General features: G+C 40.9%; 1 protein-coding gene across 6 annotated transcripts in view; it reads left to right on the forward strand.

Annotated features, from left to right (window-relative positions):
* Window positions 1-13717, forward strand: part of RBFOX1 (RNA binding fox-1 homolog 1) — a 991812-nt gene that overhangs the window by 369565 nt on the left and 608530 nt on the right. The gene's annotated exons all lie outside the window — the stretch shown is intronic.

Raw genomic sequence — 13717 nt, forward strand, 5'->3', positions numbered from 1 at the left:
AAGCATCTGAGAAGTTCTGCCCACTGCCGGTAAAAGCTGATCAGCAAAGATGTCACAAACCCCACCGATCAGGTATCCATGGCTTGTACTTAGTATTGGCCATTAATATAAAAGTAGTGGCCATCCTCTTTACCTGTTTAACATTTGTACAAGATTTGTATCCGAGAAAAGCAAATAACTGACCATTATATAAAATAAATTTTTAATTTTATTTTATAATGGTCAGTCGTTTGTTTTTCTCGGATAATAACTATATGATCTCATCAGTAAGTTTTCATCGTGCACAAAATAAACAATTTAACAGCAAATTCAGGAATTCTTAGGCTGAATCTGCAATTTACTTGATCTCTTCCTCCAATGACTCTTTAATTCTCTCACATACACTCTTTCCGATGGGGCAAATCTCGTGAAAACCAATGTTAGAGACATCGCATTAACTAATAGCATTGAAGTATGTGCTGAGATGCTGAACAAGCTTGATCTCGTGACACTAGGTGGCCAACATAATGCCTGTAATGCTGTGTTTATGTCTGACGGAAGTGTGCAAGCATTGAGAGCAATTATCGGGATGTCGGCATGCTATGGAGAGCTCCATGCTCTTATTGTGTTTGGACAGGCAGGAAGTTATTGTGTCCGCTGCAAAGGTGCTCATTATCACAAACTTCTATTGTCAATTCACAGCGGAGATTTTATTCCTTACCCGGATTGATCTAATCTTGTTATAAACATAGTACTTCGTCTCATGTCATTTGTGGTTTCATCATTTTTACCACAAGTACGAGGAAGTATATCTGAAATGTATAATACCTGTACATTACATCTCAGAAGTTTCTCCTCAGTGCGTAGTGTTGAACTAAACTTTTAGCTCTGGATCTTGCTAACAAGGTGACTTTTCTCCAGTAAACTCTTCGCTCACACAATTCAAATTTCGATCTGAGTGTTGTCCGTGAGAAAACTATCAGCATTTGAACCAAATATCAGTTTGATGACTATTTTTTTCACTGATTTAATATCGTAATGAGAAGATTTCAGCGCGCAGTAGTCTTCTTAATACTTGCCTATTCAAGTCTTTGGGCACACAAGCAAAATCAGATCCCATATGGATCACCTGTACAGCATCTGATTTTTATGGATACTATGCAGTTCTTTAACATAGGGGGCTATATTTTTCTTGTAAATTTTAATAACAGCTGATTAGTGTTGATCAAGCACTAAAATGCTCGAGTGCTAGGAACTCGAATTGCTCACACTGAACACTCAACTTGAGTAGCAAGCATAATGGATGTGATTGGCAAACTCAAGCTTTTTTTTCGGCGGACAGAAAAATTCTCTCTCTCTCGATAATTCACTTACGGGAATCTGAGCACTCCAGCACAATGTGATACTCAACAGTGCTTGCTACTCGATAGAACACACCGATGCTTGATCGAGTATTGAGCAGTGCCGAGCATGATCGCCCATAACTACTGCTAATGTATGAAAACGAATGACATACTGATTGCATATCAATGGCAATAAAGTTGAAAAATTGTCAATATATGTTTCAGCCAGAAAAAAGAACAATTTTTTATATACTCATTTAAACTTAGCCAAATGAGTCTCATCCCCTTTGAGCACAACCTACAAAATTTGACTTGGTGTATGTCAGACAAGCCATTTTCATGCATGGATGTCTAGGATTTATTTCCTCTGTGTTTGCAACATTTGTGCAGCACTTACTCTATGTTGGATGTATTTATAATGCTCCATAGATCCAAGGCATTCTAGCGTTCCTAAGTCATCTGCAGGGCAGGCGTGTTAGTATAAATTTAATATTTACTTTACAGAAAGAAAACTTTGTCTGATGCGTTATACTAAACAGTGTTTCACCCCATAAAAAATATGAATACAACATGGGATAAGATTTTTGTTCACATGGTGGTCTATGCATAAAATTAAACCTCCATCAAAAATCATGTTTCACACAGGAAGACATTGCAATCTAGGGAGAAGACTGTACTAACAAGAGGCTGTGCTTTGCAAAGCAATAGTTCAGTGCAAGCCTACTAATATAAAAAAACTGCATGTCATCCGCATCACAATTGATGCAAAATTGTGCCATGAATGCTTTTTCATCCTTTTTCTATTGATATCGGCTGGATCAAAATGTTGCACAAAAGATAAAAGATTGTGATCTAGCCACTTTGTTGGTACCTGCACATGTCTGATGCAGTAACTGATGTACAGGAATGGGTATGGTCCTAGTGCCAATAATGGGATCAGCTTCTTCATTCATATCCATCCTCATTTAAATATAATAATGGAAACTGTGACACAGCAAAAGGCATGTAGCCACCGGTATGTGGCCTAAGTGCCTGATAATGGTGTTTTCTTCACATTTTTAGAAATAGTCATATAATGTACAACTAGTTTAATTTGTAATAACAGGTTCTTGTAGCCATTCATAATCATGCAGCAGTATTTTCTTAATGATAGATGTCTGACCTTAAAATGACATCTGTCCAATGTTGGACATGGTCTTGTTTGTCACGATGGAGATGGTCACATTGGCCATGATAGATGCCTTGGCCTTAGGAAGACATCTGTCTGATGTTGAATATGGTTTTGTTGGTCATGTTGGACATGGTCATGTTGGTCGTGATAGATGCCTGGCCTTGGGAAGACATCTGTCTGATGTTGGACATGGCCTTGTTGGTCATGTAGGACATGGTCATGTTGCACAAAAGATTGTGATCTAGCCACTGCATTGGTACCTGCACATGTCCGATGCAGTAACTGATGTCCTGGAAAGATGGGAATGGTCCTAGTGCAAAGAATGGGTCCAGCTTCTTCATTCATTTCCATCCACAATTAAATATAATAATGGAAACTGTGATACAGCAAAAGGCATGCCGATAGGTGGCCTAAGTGTCTGATAATTGTGTTTTTTCCACATTTTTAAATGTAATTCTATAATATACAACTAATTTAATTTGTAATAAAAGGTTCTTGTAGATATTCATAATCATGCAGCAGTATTTTCTTAATGAAAGATGTCTGACCTTGAAATGACAACTGTCCAATGTTGGACATGGTCTTGTTGGTCATGATAGATGCCTGACCTTTGAAAGACATCTGTCTGATATTGGACATGGTCTTGTTGGCCATGTTGGACATGGTCATGTTGATCATGAGAGATGCCTGGCCTTGGGAAGACAACTGTCTGATGTTGGACATGGTCTTGTTTGTCATGTTGGACATGGTCATAATAGATACCTGGCCTTAGGAAGATATTTCTCCAAAGTTAAGCATGATCTTGTTGGTCATGTTGGTCATGGTCATGTTGGTCATGATAGATTCCTGGCCTTAGGGCTCATACTCACTTGCGAGAGACTCGCACAAATTTCGTGCGAGTCTCTTGCATGAAAACCTGGCACTGCCACCGGCACTCGGACCAGAGCATGCGGCTACATGTATTTCTATGCAGCTGCACGCTTCGGTCCAAATGCCGGTGGCAGTGCCAGGTTTTCATGTGAGAGATTCACATGAGAATCGTGCCAGGCTCTCACAAGTGAGTATGAGCCCTTAGGAAAACATATGTCCAATGTGGAACATGGTCTTCATGGTCATGTTTGTTATTATAGATGCCTGGTCATAGGCAGACATCTGTCTTATGTACTATATTCAGCAAATCTTTTTTAGGATTCCTGCCTATCTGCCATACTCAGCAGTGCATACTGTATATTGCCCTTTTTTATTATTCTAATTTTTAAGTTAATTATCTGAAAATGGTATTTTTGGCACATATGTGAAAATAACCATCAAAGTATCCGACCAAGATAAGTTATAATAAAAGGTCATAGTAACCATTTTCTAAGGGTAAAATAAGGACAGTATAACAGTGTTCTTATAATTCCTGTGTAACAAAATCAATAGACATAGAGTATATGCCAATAATGTTCAGGTGGAGACCTTCCTTTAAAGGAAAAAAAAATAAGGAAGCTCACCACTCGAATATTGCTTGGGATACACTAGAAATTTGAAGAATAGGTGCCAATTCCTGCTGGTGAAGCTCAGTTATTGTAGAACTGAAAAAGAAAACAAGGATTTTCCGGCACTTCCATCCATAAAATTCATCTTTTTAATAGAAATTAGTGATGAGCGAGTGTACTCGTTGGTCGGGTTTTTCCGAGCATGCTCGGGTGATCTCCAGGTATTTTGGCGCGCTCGGAGATTTAGTATTCGTCGCCTCAGCTACATGATTTTCGACTGCTTGACAGCTTGAATACATGTGGGGAATGCCTATGTGTTAGGGAATTCCCACAAGTATTCAGCCTGTCTACAAGTCGCAAATCATGCAGCTGAGACGACGAAATCTAAATCTCCGAGCACTCCAAAATACTCGGAGATTACCTGAGCATGCTTTGGGAGACCCCAGCAATGATGCTACTCGCCCACCACTAGTAGAAATGTATTTCAAAATGGGAGGATCCATCACAAGGGTAAAATCTGAAGCATTTCAACATTAAGCCCTTGGTCAAAGAAATAATTTCTATGATGTATCACTTAGTTTACTGGGTGTAGCAGTTGTGACACAATGAGAGTTTGTGCAGAGCTCAGAAAGCTAACCTCGCCCACACTACAGCTTTTTGTGTACGTTGTCTATTGTCAGTGAGCTGCAGATCAGAGGAGGGGGTGTGGTCAGACCAGGGCTCACATGTCATGTAGTCCAGGCAGTGATAATCTCCTGGGGATAACACAGCCTTGAAAACTGTGTTTCTGTACCTACCTCATGCTGTCCTCAAATTGCATAGCAAAAATCTGTAGACAGATTCCCTTTAAGACGTGTTAAACGCAGCTAAATATCAACTTATAAAAGAAGAAAAAAAATACAACTCTATTTGCAAAATGTTCAAGACATTTGGAACCTAGGAAATGCCCTGGCCTAAATACCAATCATCTGTTTAATTATATCCTTATTCCTAGATGAAGTGTCTGCCCTGAAAAGATCACAGACTCATACACACAAATATGGAAATTGCTTCCAATTCAAATCTTAAGCGGGCAACAGCAGCCCCGTGGTTTCCTGCTTGGGGAAATCATTTCAGTCCAGGCAGAGGACACTGTGATTTTAATGTTCAAGGATTGGTGATTTCTGTGCAGTGTGATTTTCTAATTAGAGGAAGAGCCAGAGAGGACCATTTTCTTAATCAGCTAGGGAGTATAAACTCAGCACATTTCTGTGTATTTGCAATGAAAATGCTTCATGGCAACATACAAATGGCTTTTTATTACATAAAGGCTGTAATTAGAGTAAGTCAAATCAGTTGGAAATGACTCAAGCTGGAGATGGCTAAGCTGCCTTCTGAATTTTGGGCTAGAGATTAGCGCTACCGTTATAGCCTCTGAGAAGCATCTTTGATTTACTTATAATGCTTGACGTAGCAAATATAATCCAGCCGAAATAAAACGAACATAGATTTAGTTGTACTGTTAGAATCTCTTTGTGATTTGACAGAAAGTGGCACATTGCAAGTGATGTCGGGAAAATGAGGATGGGTTCATATTAGACAAATTACTTTAAAAAAAAGCTCCTTTTGAAGATTCGAATTATTTTATGTCTCGTATTTGGGCGAAGCTTTTAGGATGCACTTTATAGTCCACATGGAATATTTTTGTGCTTGTCAATGTGACAGTTGACGCTTGCTTCATTGTGTTCTAAATTATAGTCCTAACATGGGACTTCCGGCATGTTGCTTATCTGACATCACTTATTTAAATGCATGTTAAGCTTGGCAGGTATAAATTTGAAGAAGAAAAGAGATCATTCCAAAGAATAGAATTTGTTAACATTATTGCGCCGTTCCCGGTTTTTAAGCTTTTGTTTTGTGCTAAAGAATGTAACTTTATAAGCTACTTTTTTACACTGCACCGCTAATGCTCAGTCACTTAATAAAAGATATACTTCTAAATGTACCTGAGAAGATATTTGGCCATAATTCATCAAGACGGTTTTGATGAGTGGGCGAGCTGGAGACAGACGCTCATGATTAATGAAGAGGTGTACACCTCTTTGTGAATCAGGAGTGTCTGACAAGTAGTATGCATCTCCTTGAGTCTAGCCACTAATCTGACTCCAGTTAGGGACTAGAAAAAGATTTGTTGAGTAAGGCCAGGGTCAGACTTGCAAGAGTCTCGCTCATCAATACCCGGCACTGCTGCCGGCATTCGGACCGGAGCGCTCAGCTGCATAGAAATGCATGCAGCTGAACTTTCCGATCCGAGTGCTGGCGGCAGTGCCGGGTAGTGAGTACGAGACTCGTCCGAGTTTCTCGCAAGTCTGACCCCAGCCTCAGGCAAGCAGTAGCTCTCCATGAAGTAAATTCATTGTGTTGTCAAACCCTTGTCCTTGCCCATTTTGGCACAGTTTGGTGAAATTGGCTTGAAGATCTCAAAGGTTGCAACATTTTTGTGCAACTCCTCATTTAGTAGGAATTTTGCAATTTTTCCGAAGTCATTTATGCCCGAATTCTGGTGTAATTACTTTGTCAAATCGGGAACATGATATCAAATCTTTGATGCTTATTTTAACAGACAGGTTCTATGGAAAATTGGACAACTGGTAAAGAGTAAGAAACTGACTCCTTAAATAAAGATTTGCTGGAATAGTATTGTGCTTTTTTCTAAGTTCATAGTGAAAGAGGGCAGGACATGAGTAGAATTAGACTGCGCAGAGGCGATGTGCAGGATGACTGTAGGTTCCGTTTCACTGTTAGTCCTCCGGTGCTCCCAGCTTTTCATGTTCTGCTCTCCCTTCTCCAGTTTGATGTTGCTCCTTTAGAATTCTCCTTCTCAGGACACATACAAGTGGTATATCACTTCTTCCTTTTTTGTGTCCAGTTCTGTTTCTTTAAATGAGTAAAGTCTCAGAGAATATGTTTGGTACAGAAAGAAGAGGGAGAAAGAATGAGTCTGCAATGTAGAATACTCTCAGCCCAGCCCTCTGCTTAAGACTCTTCCTCCTATATATGTTTGTGAGTGTAGATGTCTATGTATTGTATCTGTGAATGTATGCTGTATAAGTATGTGTAATGTGTATGAATCTGTATGTGTATGCATTGTTTATGTATTTGTACATATGTAATGTCTGTTTCCATTTGTGTATGTGATTGCATACTACAGTATATATATGTGTACTGAATAGTAGCAGCGCTATTTATGTGCACAGTATAGTGACACTAGTCTTCTTCCACTATCCTCTATTCTATATATTTTGTATACAGTAATTCATACTGTGTACAATGGAGCGAGTATGTAACGATGGCTATAGGTATGACACTCAGGTCAGCCTACACTGCCGATTTCGGTGGAATAACCAACTAATGAGTATGACTTGATCAGCTGATGTCGGTTTTGCCTGGAATAAGTGTAAAATGATCATTTGTTCTCAAAGAATATAAAAGCACCCCACGGGAGTCTGGCAACAGCTTACTTCCATGTCCATATTGAGATCAGAGCACTAGGGTTAGAAGGACTAGCCATTGGCCAAATGAGCATTCAACAAGCAGCTATTGAAAGTATATGGCTGGCCATATTTTCTGTCTTGTCTAGTCAGAAGTGCCATACCTATGGTCTTGGCAAAGTGGATATTTTCACGAGGCTCTGCTCACAGAAAAGATGAGATCTTGAGAGTATAAGCAAGGCTTTTTATTCACACCAAGGCATTTGGCGCATTCGGGTATACTCATCCTTTCTGTGAATGCAGCCCGTAAATCATGATAATCTCCGCTTTGCCAAACTATTATCTGGACGATACTCTCTCCCAGGCATGAGGCTGCAGCTGCAGCACATCAGGATTCTACAGGTGTTGTTTCCTTACACAACCCTTACAGGTGAGCGCTACCATCATCTTCACCCCAACTTGTTTCTTATGGTACTGCGTGTGTTTGTTTCATCTCCCTATAAGTATGTCCTTATGATACCTCTCTGCAAGGCTGGCCTTGTGCACTGTAATTAACACACTGCTCATGCTCTTAAATAGTGTCACAACCTGCAGTTTAGGACCTTGTTCAGTTAGTGCAGTTACATTCCTGAAGCACACTGCTATGAGCATCTTATAGAATCTAGCTCTTAATACAATGATGACTGGTGGCAGATTTATTTTAATATGCATGTCGGCTCTCTGTGATGACTATGATCTCTCTTGGGTACCAAAAAGGGTGAGAATTTCTAGAAATTTTCTCCTTACATTTGTGTGTGTTATGATCTATTTCTATGAATTTTGTTATTTCTCACTTTAATCCCTTCATTACTGATGTCATATATTTATGTCATCGACCATGTCCCTGCCTTTAATGCAGGCTCACATGCTGAGCTTGAATTTCCCCAGCACAATCTAGCCATCAAGTGCCTCTTACAGCCACAGGTGAATACTCGATCTACCCATGGATGTTAACCAGTTAAATACTGACATTTAACATGCACAAACAGGAAGCGTGTCATTGATCTTGCCCATCATGTGATCGCAGGGCGCCAATGGGTTCTCATGTCAGTCAGAGGTCTACTGAAGCCCCCCATCCTTGTCATCCAGATCCTCCTGTGAGCACCGACCTGTGGCTGGCATTAATAGGAGATCGTGATCTTTGCTATAGCACAGGAGATCAGACAATCGCATCTTCAAGTCTTCCTAAGGGGACTATTAAATTCAGTAAAAAGTTTAAAAAATATTTAAAAAATAAAAAAATAAATGTTTAAATCACTCCCTCTTTTAACAGATAAAAAGAAACAATAAAAATGACACATAACTGGTTTTGCTGGGTTCAGAAATGTCCGATCTATCAAAATATAGAATAAATTAATCCGATTGGGAACGAGAGAAAAAAAACAAACATCTGAATTATGTTTTTTTGATACAGTAACATTGTAATGAAATGTAATAAAGGGAGCTCAAAACATTGTATGTACCCCAAAAATGGCATCAGTAAAATAACGATAGCTCAGGGCACAAAAAGTAAATCCATTACCCAGCCCCAGATCACAAAAAATGAGAATGCTACGGGTGTCAGAAAATGCCGCCAAAAGTCAAAAAAGGTTTTTCACAGATTTCGGATGTTTTTTCACGACTGAAATAAACATAAACTTTACATGTTTGGTATCTGCGTACTTGTGGGGAGGAGGACTCCCAGACAGTGAAGGGGCAGGTGCCCAGGGGACCGCCATCAGGGTTCCTGAGGGAACGATGCTGGGAGGACAGTAAAAGAAAAGACTTGACTGAAGTTGTCAGGGAAACAGGGGGCGGGGCAAGCTTAACAGGAGCAGGGGGCGCACTGAAGTGGCAGTTGACAGAGAGCCAGACAACAGACAAGAAGTCGGGTGAGACAGAGAGGACCGAGAGAGCGAACGGTGTGTTGTGGAGAGACCGACAGGGCCCTGTGAAAGGAAAGCTGCGGACTTACCGACTAGTGACACGTGAGAGCCTTGCACCAGCGGCCGCTCCCCTCATACGGTCACATACAGCCGCCCCCGCTGTTTCCCGTCCTGCTGTGACAAGTCCATGACCTCCACTGACCGCTGCGACTATAGACCATTCCTTTACAGCGGTCAGGACACTGCCCCCCTGCCTTCTTCCACAGCTGCGGCCCTGTCATCACCGGCCCCAGGGGGCGCCACCTTGCTACAGGCGGCAGCAGAGGCCCCTATCTGGTTTGCTGAGGGACTCTGGGCAGAGACTGTTGAATGGTAGATTTAGAGACTGCGTCATCACCGCCCCCACCGGCATCATTTCTTCAAGGCCTGTTGCGTCCCACCGGCATAATTTCTTCAGGGCCTGTTGCGCCCCACCGGCACCGATTCTTCAGGGCCTGTTGTGCCCCACCAGCACCGATTCTTCAGGGCCTGTTGTGCCCCACCAGCACAGATTCTTCAGGGCCTGTTGTGCCCCACCAGCACCGATTCTTCAGGGCCTGTTGTGCCCTGCCAGCACGGATTCTTCAGGGCCTGTCGTACCCCACCAGCACAGATCCTCCAGGGCCCGTCGAACCCAAATCATCCTGGACATCGGGGCGTCAAGGTAGCCGCAGCAGCGACCGCTGAGCGGCCGCATCTGCGATCCTGAACGATGCCTGGAAGGATAAGTTGTCCATAGGAAATAAGGACCCTTAGTTTGGCCGTACGTGGTCTACAACACCCGGACTAGCCGGATTAGTCACATTTAGTATAAGGAAAAGTGTAAATGTTATTGAGTCCCTGCGAGGACAGTTTGTTGTTGCCCATTTGATTTGTTCAGCACAGCCCCAGCGGCACCAATTTATAAATATTTATTTTACCAATCACACTCAGTCTCATGTCTTGTCACTGCATCCTGAGAACCTGTCTGAACCCTACATACTCGTACTGACCTGGGGTATCAATTTACTTAGTCAGTTTTACCATATATTGAACATGGCAAATAAGACCCAAAATATTGTGGAATTGAACTTTTTTTACAATTTCACCTCAGTTCCAATTATTTTCCCATTTTCTGGTACAAATTATGGCAGAATAAATTATGTCATTAAAAAGTACATCTTGTCCCACAAAAAAATAAGCTCTCATTCAGCAATATGACTGGAAAAATGAAAAAAAGTTATAGCTCTTGGAATAAGGGAAGGAAAAAACAAAAAACGGAATATCGCCCAGGATGAAAAGGTAAAAGGTTATGTGGTAGAGGAATCAAATGGTTTAATTATAAAAAAACAACAACAATTACATCTTATGTTTCACAGCTACTGTACCTATTTCCTACCTACTGGACCATTAAAAGTTTAACAAGGCAAGATTAACTTTTTTGAGCAACTTAATAATCAGAAAATAATGAGTAATTAATAAGAACTACAAAATGATGCTGCAGAGACAAGAACACAAATGCCCTTTAGAACTCTACAGAAGTAACCTATATAGTATACACCTGTTGTTTCCAGATCCTTGGCACAACATAAAACGTGCTACTACACCAACTGTTCGTGGGAATTGCTAATTTTATCACTGGAGAAAACTTGCTACTGATTGGTTGCTAAAATACATTCTGCAGCTTTACAATGTGTATTAGCGCAAGCGAGAGGGGAATAGCTCAGTAGGAAGCGACGCACACTGTGACAGAATCTGAAGCAGGGAAACCTGGTTTGATTCCGGCTTCCCAAGTTTCTCATGACCTTGGGCAAGTCATTTTATCTTTTAGTGCCTCAGGCGGTGACTCACTGTGCCTGAAACTTCTTTAAACACATTGCCAGGGTTATATGAAGAAAATAATACCATGCAGGAGTTAAGCATGTGTAAGTAATAATAACAGTGAGCCTGGAATACTGTCTAATTACAGCGTAAAATACCGTTCTGTTCAATGCATTTGGTTAACTCTTAAATATCATACAAAGCAAACCTTCTGCTAAAAGAAGAGATACCTGTCATATTGAAAATACAGTCCTATCAGCAGGCAGCATGCTATAGATCAAGAGCAGCTGAAAAGATTGTTATATACTTTTGTCAAAAAAAGATTTAATACAAAGTGTATTTTTCTCAGCTAAAATCTTATTCTGGGCTTGAGTCCAATGGAAGACCTTATAAAATGATTTACAGCATTCTCTGTGTATGGACATAGCAGTCACGCACTGATCAGGGCCGCCCTCAGGACTACTGATGAGCGAGTATACTCGTTGCTTGGGTTTCCCAGAGCATGCTCGAGTGGTCTCCGAGTATTTCGTGGTGCTAGGAGATTTAGTTTTTGTTGCCTCAGCTGCATGTTTTGCGGCTGCTAGACAGGCTGAATTGCCTACCAAACAGGCATTCCTCACATGTTTTCAGGCTGTCCAGCAGTCGCAAATCATGCAGCTGAGGTGACAAAAACTAAAACTCCGAGCACTACAAAATACTCAGAGGACACTCGAGCATGCTCTGGGAATCCCAAGCAATGAGTATACTCGCTCATTGCTACTCAGGACGCTTACGCCCAGAGACCACCTATTGGACTCTTAAGCCCAGAGATTGCCTACTGGACTCTTAAGCCCGGAAACTGCCTACTGGACTCTTAAGCCCGGAAACTACCTACTGGACTCTTAAGCCCAGAGACCACCTTGTGGACTCTTAAGCCAAGAGACCGCTTACTTGACTCTTAATCCCATAGACTGCCTGCTGAATTTTTAAGCCCAGAGATGGTCTATTGGAATCTTAAATCCAGAGATCACCTACTGGACTCTTAAGCCCAGATACCTTCTATTGGACTCTTAAGCCCAGAGACCATCTATTGGACTCTTAAGGCAAGAGATCATCTATTGGACTTTTAAGCCAAGAGACCGCCTGCATGACTTTTAAGCCCAGAGACCATCTGCACGACTCATGCCCAGAGACCACCTACTTGATTCTTAATCCCTGAGACCACTTACTGGACTCTTAAGCCCAGAGAATGTCTACCGGACTTTTAAGCTCAAAGACTGTGTATTGGACTCTTAAACTCAGAGACCACCTACTGGACTCTTAAGCCCAAAGACTGCATCCTGGACTCTTAAGCCGAGAGACCACATACTCAACTTTTTAAGCCCAGAGACCATCTACTGGACTGTTAAGCCCAGTGAATGTCTACTGGACTTTTAAGCTCAAAGACTGTTTATTGGACTCTTGAGCCCGGAGACCACCTACTGGACTTTTAAGCCCAGAGACTGCCTCCTAGAATCTTAAGCCTAGAAACCACCTACTTGGCTCTTAAGCCCAGAGACCACCTACTGGACTATTGAGTGTTATCCGACATTTTGACTGATAGAACTCATCCCCATGTTATTCTATGAGGCAGTGCACATGTTCTAATCAGTTCAAAGAAAAAAATGCAGCATGAATGATTTTCTCGGACACACTGAATGTAGAAGATGGAAAAACTTTTTTTAATTTATTAAATCAGATCACACTATAATCACAATCTGATCAAACTCTGATCAGAGTGTGATTAGCATAATCAAAATTATTTTATCAGATGAGAGAAAATCATTGTGTGATCCTAGCCTAATGGTATTTGCTGAAGTTATTTCTGCATCAAAATATGTACTTTGGAAGGAAAACTATTGTAAAAAATTGTGCATTTTTTCATGCATTTTTTTGTGTATTTTTCAATTTGATTTTTTTTCCCATTCATTAGAATGGCTACAAGCGCTGCTAAAACCATGGAAGTGTTGTCAAAATTTTGACAAAAACTCTCTCAGTCGACACGCGTAGATCTAATTGACGTGTTATACACCCGGCTTCATGTGCTACATTGCAAAAAAAAATATTTTTTTTTATTGAATTGAAATAAAATGTTACATTTTAGCTAGCTTCTACTCCACTGGATCCTCCCTTTCTGCAGTCCTCTGAATAAACATTGCAAAAGAAATGCATTTTACTGAGTAACTTTTTGCCTCATTTAATACTTCTCGAAAGTTTGTGTTTCCATTTTGCCATTTACGGCGGTAAATCTAATCAGTCTAATGCATTCTTTTATTGAATTTTAAACTAGCCCATTAAAACCCCTTTAACGTGCTAAAGTAAGCTTCAGAGACTGTTTCCATTTCATCTTTATTGAGCTGAGACTGTAGCACTCCTTCCCTTTGCACCACTCGGAGAGGCTGTCAATAATTCAATAGCCATGGCCTTGATGGGCCAAGGCCTAAGTTAGACTTTAAACATCACCAAACAGCTTGTCAAAGTCTGATGCGCTGTCAATGTCTCACTGATCTATACT

The sequence above is a fragment of the Dendrobates tinctorius genome, unplaced genomic scaffold (genome assembly GCF_039654945.1).
Source record: "Dendrobates tinctorius isolate UK_male_01 unplaced genomic scaffold, ASM3965494v1 ptg000129l, whole genome shotgun sequence".
NCBI lineage: Eukaryota > Metazoa > Chordata > Amphibia > Anura > Dendrobatidae > Dendrobates > Dendrobates tinctorius.